Below are 17,008 nucleotides of genomic sequence, written 5' to 3'. Positions count from 1 at the left end.
GTACAAGAGCTTTTGAAAATGCCCACCTTATTATCCTCATTGCTCCCAAACCCTTTGCAGCACACAAGCTGCTGTGCATGAGAAAACCGAAACCCTGGGTAAGATCACACATGGGTCTCAGAGTGAAGCTCAGAAGCTACAAAAGTGCGCAAGCCACGGCTTCCTGAACTCACACAACAATCTCAGCTGATGTCTCCTGATTCTCCAGCCCCAAAATATCTCGAACCATGTATATCATCATGTGAGTGGCACAGTGGCTAGCACTGCAGTCTCACAGTGCCAGGGACCTGAGTTCAATTCCAGCCTTGGGCGACAGTCTGTATGGAGTTTGCACATTCTCCCCATGTCTGTGTAGGTTTCCTCCCACAGTCCAAAGATGTGCAGGTCAAGTGGATTAGCCATGCTAAATTTCCCACATTGTTAGGTGCATTAGTCAGAGGGAAGTGGGTCGGGGGGGTTGCTCTTCAGAGGGTTGGTGTGGGTTTGTTGGGCCAAAGGGTCTGTTTCCTCATTGTAGGGTAACTAAACTGATCTAATCTTTTGTCCTACCTTTTAAGAATTTTTTAAACATTTCGCTGAGATCAATTCTTATGCTGAGTCTATATTTATGAACCCAACTGTTCCACTATATCCCATATCATAACATATCTCTGCTCCAAAGCCTTATCTAATTTTCCCCTTAAAAATGTAATGGTCTCTGTCTAAACTGTTGTAGAAAATGTCTCAACAATCCTCTGTGTAAATAATTTTCTCTTAGAAGGTCTTTTTCCTCTCTTAGTGACATTGCACCTTGTCACTTTTGGGGCGACACGGTGGCTCAGTGCTTAGACTTCACAGCACCAGGGACCTGGGTTTGATTCCAGCCTTGGGCGACTGACTATGTGGGTTTCCTCCGGGTGCTCCGGTTTCCTCCCACAATCCAAAGATGTACAGGCCAGGTGAATTGGCCATGTTAAATTCAAGCTATTAACTTGACGTAGGTTAGAAATGGACCAAAGAGTAGCTCAGAATCATTTAACCATTGTTCTTCCTAACTCCCCCTCCCATCTGACAAGAAGAAAATTCTACTTGTCTGAAAAACAGCGACATCACTTCCCAATATAATTCACGGAAGCTTAAACATATTGAGAGATCCTGAGGATGTTACTGGATGTTGCTATGCTCATGCAAACATTTGTGCTTACACAGAGGTGGACAGTGTGACCAAGTGACCTATGACCTGATACTTTCTCATGAGCATTGATAAAAAACTCAAAATGTGGAAGCCCAGTTTAAACCCAGCCAAGCACTGCAGTTTGCAAACTGCAGAGCTGGAACAGATGGTTTTCATTCAGCCACACCTTAGACAATTATCCTCCCATTGAAGCCACACAGGCTTGGAACTGCCTGATCAGCTGCTCATGGCCACATTGCTTCAGAACGAACTGTTGTTTATCCCTGCAGTGGACCTGCTTTGTAAGAAGAATGCCACCGCTACTTAGTGGTGCCCAGCTGAGTCGGAAGCCAGTGACGCAGCATGACAAGTGAATGTCCTGCAACCTTCAAAAATGGAAAATAGTCACCTCATTGGATCTTCCAGCCCCTGCCTGAGGTAGGTATTGGACAACAGGCCATGGAAGTTTTGAGAAGGGCATGAAGAGGGGGCTTAAAGGGGCAATCTGGAGCCCAGCTCTCTCTCTGCCTTTGCATCTTCTTCAATGGCTTCACCAGTGAGCGTCTTCAAGTGGCAGCTGAGCTGCACTGCATTTTCAGATCCTGGCACCACGTGGTGAGCATCATCAGACAGACCACATCCTGAAAGATCACCTCGGTAAGATGACCTGAAAGCCTGAACCAATGCACACCAAGACGGGAAACCCAAATGGACGGCTGCAGATCCTGAAACAACAGCGAATTTTAAAGACCAAGGAACAGGATATCCTAGTCTTATTGAATGGGTATTATCAATCCTTTCAGACAAACAGATCAAATATAATAGTAGGATTTGGCAGATAGGGTGTAGCGATTCCTCGGCAGTGCATGTCAGAAGTAGATAGCTCATGTAGACTTGAGAATGTTTACTTCGAGATTTAAGAGTGTTTATAGAAGATTCCTGTGAAGCGATTGACAGAGCTTAATAGAATAAAGTGCAGTGGCAGAATCTGATAAATATTGTTTTTTCTGATAAGGTATTCAGTAAAGTTTTGTTGGAACTTACACTGGCTCTTGTTCCATTTGTCTATCTCATCGCTGAATGCACCTGAGATAAAAAGGATTAAAGCAAACTGGTCAAGGTTAGTCAGGACACATTTACCACCTTTCGCTTTACAACAACCAATGTGCCCAAACCCACTTCTGAGAGGTTACTGGGTGTGGCAGTATCACATCACTAATCAAAAAGCTTGTATAGATGTTGAAAGAAAATGGGGTAAAGGGATTATGAATTTACCAGGATGTTGGGTAGGGAGGGAAGGTTGAGGTGATTTCCTCGAACTCCAGGAGCAGCAATTACAGTTTTATATGCTGTTGCATTGTTTTGGAACTTTGGGAAAGAAAAGTCAAAACCAGAGCAGTTTTAAAAGGGAGAAGAACAGACAAAGGAAGCACATGGTGAGGTCAGTGCAGGAAAGAGAGAAAGAAACTGACTCAGCAGTGAACCTGCACTTACTGCCATTGCTGTTTGAATTCATGTATCGCTGGACATCGGAGTGCGTCTGGGAAAATTAACAAACAGTGAAATTCATAACTGATCTTGGAGGAACTGTTTGGGCGAAGTTCACAGCACAGAATCAGATAATAGTATTGTTTTTAAGTGTGACCTACAGAAAGTCTGCAGTAGTGAGTAGAGTGGATTCTTTCTTGATTATATGTTTATGGAGATATGTCTCTTGATTAAACTTAAAATATAAGCCAAAACTATTAATTTAACCCGGGGTAGTGTTTTGTAGAGGAATAAGACGGTGTTATTCTCTGGGTCTGTAGATTGTGAAGGAGCAAAAATTGCCTTTAGTAGAGTGATATGCGCTTCTTGTCAGATCTGGAAGTTTAAAGAGAGTTTAAGGGTTACTGCGGATTGTACCTGCAATAAATGCTGTTGGTTGCAAATCTTATCGGATCGAATGGATCGGTTGGAGAGACAGTTAGAAGCAATGATGAATTTGCAACAGCAACAGTATGTGATGGATGGCAGTTATAGGAAGGGGGGAAGTCTCAGATACAGTCACATAGATAGGTTAACTCCAGGAAAGGTAAGAGAGATAGGCACAAGGGGCACGGAGGCTCAGTGGTTAGCACAGCTGCCTCATAGCACCAGGGTGTCAGGTTCAATTCCAGCCACGGGTGACTGTCTGTGTCTGCGTGGGTTTCCTCCCACAGTCCAAAAATGTGCAGGTCAGGTGAATTGGCCATGCTAAATTGCCCATAGTGTTAGGTGCATTAGTCAGAGGGAAATGGGTCTGGGTGGGTTACTCTTCGGAGGGTCAGTGTGGACTTGTCGGGCTGAAGGGCCTGTTTCCACACTGTAGGGAATCTAATCTAATTTCTCAAGGCAGCTAGTGCAGGACCCTTCTGTGGCTACACCCATTTCAAACAAGTATGCTGTTTTGGAAAATGTAGGGGGTGATGGATTCTCAGGGGAACGTAGCACGAACAGCCAAGTTTCGGGCATGGAGACTGCTTCAAATGCAATGAGGGGTACGTCGGGTTCCAAGCCATCAACTGTATTAGGGGACTCTCTAGTCCAAGGTACAGGTAGACGTTTCTGTGGCCAACAGCGATAAAACAGAATGGTGTGTTGCTTCCCTGGTGCCAGGATCAAGGATGTCTCAGAGTGGGTGCAGAATATTCTCACAGGGGAGAGGAGCCAGCAAGAGGTCATTGTCCATGTTGGAACCAATGACATAGGAAGGGAAAAGGTTGAGATTCTGAAGGGAGATTACAGAGAGTTAGGCAGAAATTTAAAAAGGAGGTCCTCGAGAGTAGTAATATCTGGATTACTCTCAGTGCTACGAGCTAGTGAGGGCAGGAACAGGAGGATAGAGCAGATAAATGCATGGCTGAGGAGCTGGTATATGGGGGAAGGATTCACATTTTTGGACCATTGGAATCTCTTTTGGCGTAGAAGTGACCTGTATAAGGACGATGGTTTGCACCTATACTGGAAGGGGGATTTGCTAGAGTTGCTTGGGAGGATTTAAACTAGTAAGGTGGGGGGATGGGGGGGTGGGGGTGGAACCCAGGGAGATAGTGAGGAAAGAGTTCAATCTGAGACTGATACAGTTGAGAACAGAAGCGAGTCAAACAGTCAGGGCAGGCAGGGACAAGGTAGGACGAATAAATTGGGGCGGCACGATGGCACAGTGGTTAGCACTGCTGCCTCACAGCGCCAGAGACCCGGGTTCAATTCCCGCCTCAGGCGACTGACTGCGTGGAGTTTGCACGTTCTCCCCGTGTCTGCGTGGGTTTCCTCCAGGTGCTCCGGTTTCCTCCCACATCACAAAGATGTGCAGGGTCAGGTGAATTGGCCATACTAAATTGCCCGTAGTGCTAGGTAAGGGGTAAATGTAGGGGTATGGGTGGGTTTCGCTTTGGCGGGTCGGTGTGGACTTGTTGGGCCGAAGGGCCTGTTTCCACACTGTAATCTAATCTAATCTAATCTAAAAAATTAAACTCCATTTATTTCAATACAAGGGGCCTAACAGGAAAAGCAGATGAACTCAGGGTATGGTTAGGAACATGGGACTGGGTTATCATAGCAATGACAGAAACATGGTTCAGGGATGGGCAGGACTGGCAGCTTAATGTTCCAGGATACAAATGCTACAGGAAGGATAGAAAGGGAGGCAAGAGAGGAAGGGGAGTGAAGTTTTTGATAAGGGATAGCATTACAGCTGTGCTGAGGGAGGATATTCCTGGAAATACATCCAGGGAAGTTATTTGGGTGGAACTGAGAAATAAGAAAGGGATGATCACCTTATTGGGATTGTATTATAGACCCCCTAATAGTCAGAGGGAAATTGAGAATCAAACTTGGAAGGAGATCTCAGCTATCTGTAAGAATAATAGGGTGGTTATGGTAGGGGATTTTTAACTTTCCAAACATAGACTGGGACTGCCATAGTGTTAAGGGTTTAGATGGAGAGGAATTTGTTAAGTGTGTAAGTCTGATTCAGTATGTGTATGTACCTACTAGAGAAGGTACAAAACTTGACCTACTCTTGGGAAATAAGGCAGGGCAGGTGACTGAGGTGTCAGTGGGGGAGCACTTTGGGGCCAGCAACCATAATTCAATTAGATTTAACATAGTAATGGAAAAGGATAGACCAGATCTAAAAGTTGAAGTTCTAAATTGGAGAAAGGCCAATTTTGACGGTATTAGGGAAAAACTTTCAAAAGCTGATTGGAGGCAGATGTTCGCAGGTAAAGGGACGGCTGGAAAATGGGAAGCCTTCAGAAATGAGATAATGAGAATCCAGAGAAAGTATATTCCTGTTCGGGTGAAAGGGAAGGCTGGTAGTTATAGGGAATGCTGGATGACTAAAGAAATTGAGGGTTTGGTTCAGAAAAAGAAGGAAACGTATGTAAGATACAGACAGGATAGATCGAGTAAATCCTTAGAAGAGTACAAAGGCAGTAGGACTATACTTAAGACGGAAATCAGGAGGGCAAAAAGGGGACATGAGATAGATTTGGCAAATAGAATTAAGGAGAATCCAAAGGGTTTTTACAACTACATTAAGGACAAAAGGATAACTAGGAAGAGAATAGGGCCCCTCAAAGACCAGCAAGGCAGCCTTTGTGTGGAACCGCAAAAAATGGGGGAGATACGAAACGAGTATTTTGCATCAGTATTTACTGTGGAAAAGGATATGGAAGATATAGAAAGTAATGAAATAGATGGTGACACCTTGCAAAATGTCCATATTACAGAGGAGGAAGTGCTGGATGTCTTGAAATGCATAAAAGAGGATTATTCCTCAGGATCTGATCAGGTATACCCTAGAACTCTGTGGAAAGCTAGAGAAGTGATTGCTGGACCTTTTGCTGAGATATTTGTATCATCGATAGTCACAGGTGAGGTGCCGGAAGACTGGAGGTTGGCTAACGTGGTGCCACTGTTTAAGAAGGGTGGTAAGGAGAAGCCAGGGAACTATAGACCAGTGAGCCTGACCTCAGTGGTGGGCAAGTTGTTGGAGGGAATCCTGAGGGACAGGATGTACATGTATTTGGAAAAGCAAGGACTGATTAGAGATAGTCAACATGGCTTTGTGTGTGAGAAATCATGTCTCACAAACTTCATTGAGTTTTTTGAAGAAGTAACAAGGAGGATTGATGAGGGCAGAGCAGTAGATGTGATCTATATGGACTTCAGTGAGACTTTTGACAAGGTTCCCCATGGGAGACTAGTTAGCAAAGTTCGAGCTAATGGAATACAGGGAGAACTAGCCATTTGGATACAGAACTGGCTCAAAGGTAGAAGACAGAGGGTGGTGGTGGAGGGTTGTTTTTCAGACTGGAGGCCTGTGACCAGTGGAGTGCCACAAGGATCGGTGCTGAGCCCTCTACTCTTTGCAATTTACATAAATGATTTGGATGCGAGCATAAGAGGTACAGTTAGTAAGTTTGCAGATTACACCAAAATTGGAGGTGTAGTGGACAGCAAAGAAGGTTACCTCAGAATACAACAGGATCTGGACCAGATGGACCAATGGGCTGAGAAGTGGCAGATGGAGTTTAGTTCAGATAAATGCGAGGTGCTGCATTTTGGGAAAGCAAATCTTAGCAGGACTTATACACTTAATGGTAAGGTCCTAGGGAGTGTTGCTGAACAAAGAGACCTTGGAGTGCAGGTTCATAGCTCCTTGAAAGTGGAGTGGCAGGTAGATAGGATAGTGAAGAAGGCATTTGATATGCTTCCTTTTATTGGTCAGAGTATCGAGTATAGGAGTTGGGCTTTACAACGTCATGTTGCGGCTTTACAGGACATTGGTTAGGCCACTGGTGGAATATTGCATGCAATTCTGGTCTCCTTCCTATTGGAAAGATGTTGTGAAACATGAAAGGGTTCAGAAAGAGTTACAAGGATGTTGCCAGGGTTGGATGATTTGAGCTATAGGGAGAGGCTGAACAGGCTGGGGCTGTTTTCCCTGGAGTGTTGGAGGCTGAGGGGTGACCTTATAGAGGTTTACAAAATTTTGAGTAGCATAGATAGGAGAAATAGACAAAGTCTTTTCCCTGGGGTGGGGGAGTCCAGAACTAGAGGGCATCGGTTTAGGGTGAGAAAGGAAAGATATAAAAGAGACCTAAGGGGCAACGTTTTCACGCAGAGGGTGGTACAGGTATGAAATGAGCTGCCAGAGGAAGTGGTGGAGGCTGGTACAATTGCAACATTTAAAAGGCATTTGGATGGGTATATGAATAAGAAGGGTTTGGGGGGATACGGGCCGGGAGCTGGCAGGTGGGACTAGATTGGGTTGGGATATCTGGTTGGCATGGACAGGTTAGACCGAAGTGTCTGTTTCCATGCTATACATCTCTATGACTCTATGACTATGACTTGAGGATGTTTTTTGTGAGAGAGAAGAAGGTTGAGAGGTGACTTAATTGAGACATTTAAGTTAATCAGAGGGTTAGATAGAATGGATAGTAAGAGCGTTTTTCCTTGGATGGTGATGGCTAGCATGAGGCGACATAGCTTTAAATTGAGAAGTGATAGATATTGGACAGATGTCAGAGGTAGTTTCTTTATTCAGAGAGTAGTAGGGGCATGGAACATCCTACCTGCAACAGTAGTAGACTTGCCAACTTTAAGAGCATTTAAATGATCATTGGATAAGCATATAGATGAAAATGGAATAGTGTAGGAGAGCAGGGCTTCAGATTGGTTCCACAGGACCATGAAACATCAAGGGCCAAAGGGCCTGTGCTGCATCGTAATGTTCTATGTTTAATGTTCGAACTGAGTGGGATTAAGACTATCTGCATTCTTGGAGTGTAATCATTGACATTGATTGGATAGGCTGTGTGGTCTAATCTCTGGTCTAATGTCTATGGGCAGAATGTTATAGGGTAAAAACAATGACTGCAGATGCTGGAAACCAGATTCTAGATTAGAGTGGTGCTGGAAAAGTACAGCAGTTCAAGCAGCATCCGAAGAGCAGGAAAATCGACGTTTTGGGCGAAAGCCTTTCATCAGGAATAGAGGCAGAGTGCTTGCAGGATGGAGAGATAAATGAGAGGAGGTTGGGCGTGGGGAGAAAGTAGCATAGATTACAATAGGTGAATGGGGGTATGGATGGAGGTGATAGGTCAGGGAGGAGGGTGGGGGAAGGTAACAAAGAATACAATGGGTGAATGGGGGTGGGGATGAAGGTGATAGGTCGGGGGGGTGGAGTGGATAGGTGGAAAGGAAGATAGGCAGGAAGGACAAGTCATGGGAACAGTGCTGAGCTGGAAGTTTGGAACTGAGGTGAGGTGGGGGAAGGGGAAATGAGGAAACTGGTGAAACCCACATTGATGCCCTATGGTTGAAGTGTTCCGAGGCAGAAGATGAGGCGTTCTTCCTCTAGACGTCAGGTGGTGAGGGAGCGGCAGTGAAGGAGGCCCAGGACCTCCATGTCCTCGGCTGAGTGGGAGGGGGAGTTGAAATGATAGGCCACAGGGAAGTGTGGTTGATTGGTGCTGGTGTCCCAGAGATGTTCCCTAAAGCGCTCTGCGAAGAGGCGCCCAGTCTCCCCAATGTAGAGGAGACTGCATCGGGAGCAACGGATACAATAAATGATATTCAGATCAGATCAGATCAGATCAGATCAGATTAGATTACTTACAGTGTGTGGAAACAGGCCCTTCGGCCCAACAAGTCCACACCGACCCGCCGAAGCGCAACCCACCCAGACCCATTCCCCTACATTTACCCCTGCACCTAACACTATGGGCAATTTAGCATGGCCAATTCACCTGACCTGCACATTTTTGGACTGTGGGAGGAAACCGGAGCACCCGGAGGAAACCCCCGTTTGGAGGTGGCGGAAATGTCGACGGATGATTTGGTTTATGCGGAGGTTGGTAGAGTGAAAAGAGCACCGGGGGGGTTCTGTCCTTGTTACGGTGGGAGGGGTGGGGTCTGAGGGTGGAGGTGCAGGATGTGAATGAGGATGCGTTGGAGGGCATCTTTAACCACGTGGGAAGGGAAATTACGGTCTCTAAAGAAGGAGGCCATCTGGTGTGTTCTGTGGTGGAACTGGTCCTCCTGGGAGCAGATACGGCGGAGGCGGAGAAATTGGGAATTTGGGATGGCATTTATGCAGGAGGTGGAGTGGGAAGAGGTGTAATCCAGGTAGCTGTGGGAGTCGGTGGGTTTGTAAAAAATGTCGGTGTCAGGTTGGTCATCATTAATGGAGATGGAGAGGTCCAGGAAGGAGAGGGAGGTGTCAGAGATGGTCCAGGTAAATTTAAGGTCAGGGTGGAATGTGTTGGTGAAGTTGATGAATTGCTCAACCTCTTCGCGGGAGCACGAGGTGGCACCAATGCAGTCATCATTGTAGCGGAGGAAGAGGTGGGGAGTGGTGCCGGTGTAATTATGGAAGATGGACTGTTCTACGTAGCCAACAAAGAGACAGGCATAGCTGGGGCCTATACGGGTGCCCATGGCTACCCCTTTGGGTTGGAAGAAGTGGGAAGATTCGAAGGATAAATTGTTAAGGGTGAGGACCAGTTCAGCCAAACGAATGAGAGTGTCAATGGAAGGGTACTGGTGGGGACGTCAGGAGAGGAAGAAATGGAGGGCTTGGAGGCCCTGGTCATGGCGGATGGAGGTGTAGAGGGATTGGATATCCATGGTGAAGATGAGGCGTTGGGGGCTGTGGAAATGGAAGTCTTGGAGGAGGTGGAGGGCATGGATGGTGTCTCAAATGTATGTGGGGAGTTCCTGGACTAGGGGGTAGGACAGTGTCAAGGTAGGTGGAGATGAGTTCAGTGGGGCAGGAGCATGCTGGGACAATGGGTCGGCCAGGGTGGTCAGGCTTGTGGATCTTGGGAAGGAGGTAGAACTGGGCAGTGCGGGGTTCCCTAACTATGAAGTTGGAAGCTGTTGGAGGGAGATCTCCTGAGGTGATGAGGTTCTGTATGGTCTGGGTGATGACGGTTTGGTGATGGGGGGTGGGGTCATGGTCAAGGGGGCAGTAGGAAGAGGTGTCTTCGAGTTAGCGTCTGATTTGAGCGGTGTAGAGGTCAGTGCGCCAAACTACCACTGTAACCCCTTTATCTGCGAGTTTAATGGTGAGGTTGAGACTGGAGCAGAGGGAGTGGAGGGCTGCACGTTGTGAGGGTGAGAGGTTGGAGTGGGGGAGGGGGGTAAATAGGTTGAGTCAGTTAATGTCTCGGCGGCAGTTGGAAATGAAGAGATCGAGGGCGGGTAATAGGCCAGCACGGGGTGTCCAGGTGGAAATGTTATCGGGGCCTGAACAATGTGGGCTACAACAGGAAATGTGGCAGAGTCACATGAGAAGTCCATCAAGGAATATATTGTCATCAGAAGCAATGCACATATCTTTCAACCAAATCCCAAGGTCAAGACAAGGTTGCAGCTAGGAAACAGTGAGTTGCCTATTAAAACAGATTATTGCTTGTTCCAACCTTATTAATTGCACAACTCATCTCATTAACTTGCAGCTCCCTATTGTATCAAATCCAGTGAATAAATGTAGATGCAGTGAATGTTGGACATGGAGGTAATAGCAGCTACCTCGCAGCTTCAGCTTGCTGCTTGCTCCGATGGACCTCTACATTGGACACAGGGCACCAACATCTCAGGGCACTTTCTCCGTGGATACCAGCAGATGCACCCAATGTCCATGAACATAGGCATCAGACATGTATCAGTCACCAAGAACCTTCATGGTACATCTCCAATCCACTTACAGGAAGATTCTGTACTTCAATGCTGCATCTCAGAGCAACTATTATTGTAATGCCACTGCAAAAATTCAGATCAGGGCTATGCAGCCAGCTCAGGAACTGGACCAGGCTGTGTCTGTGGGCTCTTTGCTCAGTGTTGTAGTGCACACTCACACCACTTGGATGCTCAAAGTATTCCTGCCTTGCCCCTCTCCAGACGAACCAGGGTCACCATACCACTGTGTTCTTGTGCCATTTAATGTGCACACAAAGCCAGGCAACTGGTCAATGGTTGCCAGCAGGCCTCAGACAAGTCAGGGGAGATAGCCTTTGCTCGAGGGTCCTATCTCATTAAGTCAAGGGCAGCATCTAATGCCGGTCCAGGGGCTTGGACATGGCCAGAAACAGGACCCACTCCTCTTCCAATTTGAGGTACCCATTTCTGGGCAGCTCACCACAATCTTTACTCTTTCTGCCCCTATTGGGGTCTGTTTCCCTCCGTGAATGAATGGGGATGAAAGTAGATGGCTCAACTATTACTATTGGTGCATGGGGGTGGTGTCCTCAGTCAGTGAGTAGGCAGTTCAGTGGGCATGCAGGGTTTGTGCTGTTGGGAGAACTGGGTTGGGGAGGAGGGGGTGTTCTGGTGAGTGACAATGAATGAGGCAATAGTGAGAGCTGTAAAGTGTGAGCTTTGATAAAGGAGCTGAGATGGAGTGAGTGTGAGATGTTGGAGAGAAGATGGTGGGCCTAATGCTGACCTGCTTCTGACAGTACAGTTCATTCCTCCAGTGTGTCATTGTAGCCTTTACTGCTGGACCTGGGGAAGACATTGTCCTATCTCTGCATCACCCCATCCATCAGCATCTCCAGTTCTCTGCCCGGTAAGGATGTGCCAACTTTCTCTTGTTTGGCATGTCCGGAGCAAATCTCAGGATAGAGCACAGGGCGGCTCCAGACGAGCGGCACTTGTCCTGGTGTACAAACCTGTTAAAGATGGCACAAGCACCAGTGATGCCAGTCATTCCCAGGACACCTGGGCAGCGGTGAGTCTTTCTGTCAATGGTGTGTGATAGGGTTAGGCTAGGATCGGATAGAGGGACGCGATAGGAATGGGTTAGGTAGTTAACAGGGCAAGTTTGGTAAGATACGGCCAGAAATCTCACCGTAAAGCAGCCAGAAATCCTTCAAAAATCCCGAAGAAACTGACACTTAGCCAAAAACATCTAAGATTCAATGTTATGTATTTTACAGAGGGTTATTAATAGGCGGGAAGATAAGGCTTCCAGCTGAGCAGATGGGGCTGATTTGAACCCAGTTCCAAATGTGCTCAAATGGACAATTTAACTTAAATTCCACAGCAAACCCTTAATAACAGGCAAACAGTCTGTAAACAAACAGATTTGTATGTGCTACTTCAAAAGATTTAGAATTAATTTATTCCCGACATGAGTCTAGTAATTTAATTGAGATTGTATCACAACTACAATTTATGTGTACATCTTTCAAAATGGCAGAAATAAACAACAGTACAGTATAGAGACAGATAAAGTGTGAAGCCTTTTCTCTCTGTTCACAATGTTGTGTTATCCCTGGGAAAAGGACATGACCTAAACAGCTGTAAGGGTAAACCAAAAGATGCAACAAATTTGTTTTCGAGGTATAACAAATGGATTCGCATCTTTTCCATTTATTCCATCTCTGCAAGATGTTGTAAAGCAGCAGTCAGTCAGCTTATTAAACCATAGATTAATTTTAGTGTGCACGACAGGTAGTTTCATCCTGAGAGGCATTTACTGCCTGGTCAAATCCCTTTGGAGGAATAATATGAGGTCAGTATGTTGTAACATGGGAATCTGATGTATTCCTTTCTACCTGGCTGCCCATCTGGATGCTTGATCAAATATATACATTTGTATGTGCCCCCAGACACTATAGACAGGTGACTCGACTAGATTGAAGTGTGTCTGACAGGATAGACATTTCCTTTAACCACCTGTAGATGGGAATAGGTGATTAGAGTTGAATATGTCATTACCAAATTTCAAAGTGAAGACTGGAGGCAAGCTACCAATGTGGAATTAAGCAAGACTGACTGATTTAATCATTAGCCACATGGAATTCTAAAACCTTTCAGTGCAGGTAAGTATCAGTGTTTCACAGTTTGTGTATTTTCACTACGTAGTCAAAATTCACTTTCCTGGATAGGTTCCATTCACATTAATATTTGTACAGTGGGTACCCCTACTCAAAACAGACTGTGGCAATTCAAGAAGGCAGTTCAATATTGCCTTCGCTTGAGCAGGTAGGGATAGAAAATAAATTCCAAGCCAGCCAACATCCCACGCATGACTTTTTTTTAAAATACAAATTACTCCTTTCTGTTTGAAAAAAAGGAAAACAATTTAATTTCAACAACTGACTTGTAGTAGAGAATTCCACAATCTAACCACATTCTGAGTGAAAGTCCCCTTTCATTCGTTTTGTGGTTACTGTGTATTGTTTCCTGCTTGTTAATATCTCACCAACCACTAAAAGCAATCAATCACTTACCATAGGGTAAGACCTCCTTCAGAGCATGCTTAAGCTCCTCATCTCCCATGTGCAAACATCTCAGACCTCCTCAGCAGTAATTCCTTATCTCCAGTAGCATTCCAACAAATCTATGCTACATTTTTCCAGCGTTGCTCTCACCTTTCCTGTAACAGGATGCATAAAGCTATGCTCAATGCTGTAACTGTAGCCTTTCGATTCACAAAGTCTCAATTAATGTGTGAAAACTGTTCTTCTACAGTGAGCACAAAGGAAAGAGGACTTGCATTTATGTAGCACCACTGATGATCACAGGTCATGGTCAAAGTACTCTACAGCCAATAAGGTATTTTGAAGTAGTCACTGTTGGAATATTGGACTCATGACAGCCAATGTGTGCGCAGTAATTGATCACAAACAGCAACATGATGATGACCAAATAATCCGTTTCAGTTCCGCTGATTGAGGGGTAAACGTTAGCCAGTGCAGATCGCACCCCTGCTTTTCTTCAAATTACTGCCATCTCATCACTTACACCCAGCTGAAAAGGTAAGGGGCTTTCATCCTTACTGCATCTCCAACAGCACAGTACCCCCCTCTGTGAATTGGTTTAGCTCAGTTGGCTGGATTGGTGGTTTACAGAAGCAGTGTGATAACAACAGTGTGGGTTCAATTCCCATCACTGGTTTGAGGTTACCATGAAGGACTCCTTCTCCACCTATTCTCTCGCCTGTGAGCTGGTGGCCCTCAGGTTAAATCACGACCAGTTGCTTCTCTGTAATGAGAGAGCAGCCCCAATAGTCTGGTGAGACCATGGTAACACAACAACCTTCTGTACTGCATTGTAGCATCAATATTAATGTCCTTGAGATTCTGACAACAAAAGACTATAAAGTACAAGAGCAGAAGTGAACCATTTGGCCCATCACATCTGCTCCAGCATTCAATCATGGCTAATATGTTTCTCAATCCCATTCTCCTGCTTTCTCCCATAACCTTGATCCCCTTACCAAACAAGAGCCTATCTATTCCTAATGAACAGCTGCTCCTCGGATGCTGCCTGACCTGCTGTGCTTTTCCAGCACCACTCTGATCTCCAGCATCTGCAGTCCTCACATTCTCCAAGACCTTATCAATCTCTGTCTTAAATACATTCAACAACCTGGCCTCCACAGCCCTCTTTGGCAATGAGTTCCACGGATTAACCACCCTCTAGCTGAAGAAATTTCTCCTTATTTCAGTCCTAAAGGGTCATCCTTTCACTTTGAGGCTGTGCGATCAGATCCTAGTCTATCCTACCAGTGGAAACATCATCTCCTTGTCCACTCTCTCCAGGCCTCTCGGTATTCTGTACGTTTTAATCAGATGCCCACTCAACCTTCTAACATCCATCAAGTACAGAGGCAGAGTCCTCAACCAATCCTCATATGACGAATCTTCAACCTCAGGATCATTCTTTCAAACCTCCTCTGGAACCCCACCAAGACCAGCACATTCTTCCTTAGATATGGGGCCCAAAACTGCTCACAATATTCCAAATGCAGTCTGACCTGACCTTCACACAACCTCAGCAGTACATCTCTGCTCTTATATCATGTCCATCTTGAAATGAATGTTAACCTTGCACTTGCTTTTCTAACTGCCAACTGAACCTGCATGTTAACCTTAAGAGAATCCTGAACTAGGATTCCCAAATCCTTTTATGTTTAAGATTTCTGAAGCCTTTCCCTGTTTAGAAAATAGACTACATCACTACTCTCCCTACCTAAATGCATAACCTCACGCTTTCCCACATTGTATTCTATTTGCCACTTCTTTGCCCATTCTTTTAACATGCCCAAGTCCTTCTGCAGCCTCTCCGTTTTCACAACTCTACCTGTCCCTTCAACTATTTTTCTGTCACCTGCAAACATAACAACGACGCCCTCGTTTCATTCATCCAGAATGTGTAACGTGAATAGTTGTGGTCCCAACACTGATCCCTGCAGAAATCCACTAGTCACTGGCTGCCATCCAGAAAAAAAACCCTTTGTCTCCATTCTCTGCTCTCTGCCAGCTAGCTAATCCTCTAACCATGCCAGTGTCATGCCCCTTATTTTATTTACCAGCCTCTTGTGTGGTACTTTGTCAAAGGGCTTCTGGAAGTCCAAATAGCTTAAGCGCTCTGGCTCTCCTTTGTCTAACTTGCTCATTACCTTCTCAAGAAATGTTAGGCATGACTGCCCCTTGACAAAGCCTTGCTGACTCCGCCATATTTTACCATTCACTTCCAAATATTCTGCAATCTCAATGGACTCTAAAATCATAGGAACGGCCGAGATCAGGCTAACTGGTGCATAGATTCCTGTTTCTCCCTGCCTCCTTAAACAGGGATGTTGCATTAGCCATTTTCTAGTCCTCTGGGACCCCTCCTGACTCCAGTGATTCCTGAAAGATCACCACCAATGCCTCAACAATCTCCTCAGCTATCTCCATTAGAACACTGGGGTGTAGATCATCTGGTCTGGTGATTTACCTATCTTCAGATTTTTCAGCTTCCCTAACACTTCCTCCTTAGCGCTGACCACTGCACTCACCTCTGCCCCCTGACTCTCTTGGAATGCTTTTTCAGTGTCTTTCACTGTGAAAACTGACATAAAATACCTATGCAGTTCATCTGTCATTCCTTTGTTCCCCATTACTACTTCTACAGCCTCAGTTTCCAGCAGTCCAATGTCCTTTCTTGCCTCTCTCCTTTTTTTCAAAGTATCTAAAAAAAAACTCTTACATCTTCTTTTATATTACCAGCTGGACCTCATATTTCATCTTCTCCCCACTTATTATCCTCCTCTAGTTAAAATGAGTGGGATTTGAACCCGAAACCTTCTGATTCAGCATTAAGAGTGTGAGCAGTTGAGGCACAGTTGACACTAACAAACCAAAGGACTTGAATAGATAGCCCAACCTATAATATCGACGTTCATCATTAATTGCTGACATGAGTGCAATAGGGATGATTCCACCATCCTGCAGTTCAATCAGTGGGGAATCACAGATAACGAGTTATGGTGGTTGTGGGTATGTTCACTGAGCTGGGAAGTTGATTTGCAGACATTTTGTCCCCTGTCTAGGTGACAGCTTCAGTGCTTTGGAGCCTCCTGTGAAGTGCTGCTGTACTGTGTCTCCTGGAGTGTATTTGGTTCTGTTCCTGCTGCTTCGGTTGCTACTTCCAGTTGTTTGTTGTAGCGTCCGGTGTATTGGGTCTAGGTCAATGAACATAGCCACAACCACAACAACTGGCACCTGAGCTACATATCTTTACACAAATCCTGAAAATGAGTTATGAGATGGGAATTCAACATTGTAACATCAATTCCATAACCTCCACTCTCTGTGTACCATGATGTGGAGGAGCCAGTGTTGGACTGGGGTGGACAAAGTTAAAAATCACACAACACCAGATTATAGTCCAACAGGTTTACTTGGAAGCACTAGCTTTCAGAGCGCTGCTCATTCATCAGCTACTTCATGAAGCGTTGTACAACACAGATACAGATCCTTTGGTCCAACACATCCATCCCAACTGAATTAATCTAGTCCCATATACCAGCGTTTGGCTCATACC

The 17,008-nt window shown here is 45.5% G+C and overlaps 1 pseudogene; it reads right to left on the bottom strand.

The window, feature by feature from the left end:
* The window catches only part of LOC148148921 (uncharacterized), a 590,427-nt pseudogene that overhangs the window by 290,001 nt on the left and 283,418 nt on the right, over positions 1 to 17,008 (bottom strand).

Source organism: Chiloscyllium plagiosum, unplaced genomic scaffold, assembly GCF_037043375.1.
Source record: "Chiloscyllium plagiosum isolate Xiang-an unplaced genomic scaffold, Cpla_swu_hap1 HiC_scaffold_10, whole genome shotgun sequence".
In the NCBI taxonomy this organism is placed as follows: Eukaryota; Metazoa; Chordata; class Chondrichthyes; order Orectolobiformes; family Hemiscylliidae; genus Chiloscyllium; species Chiloscyllium plagiosum.
This window is presented reverse-complemented; position numbering and strand designations above follow the sequence as displayed.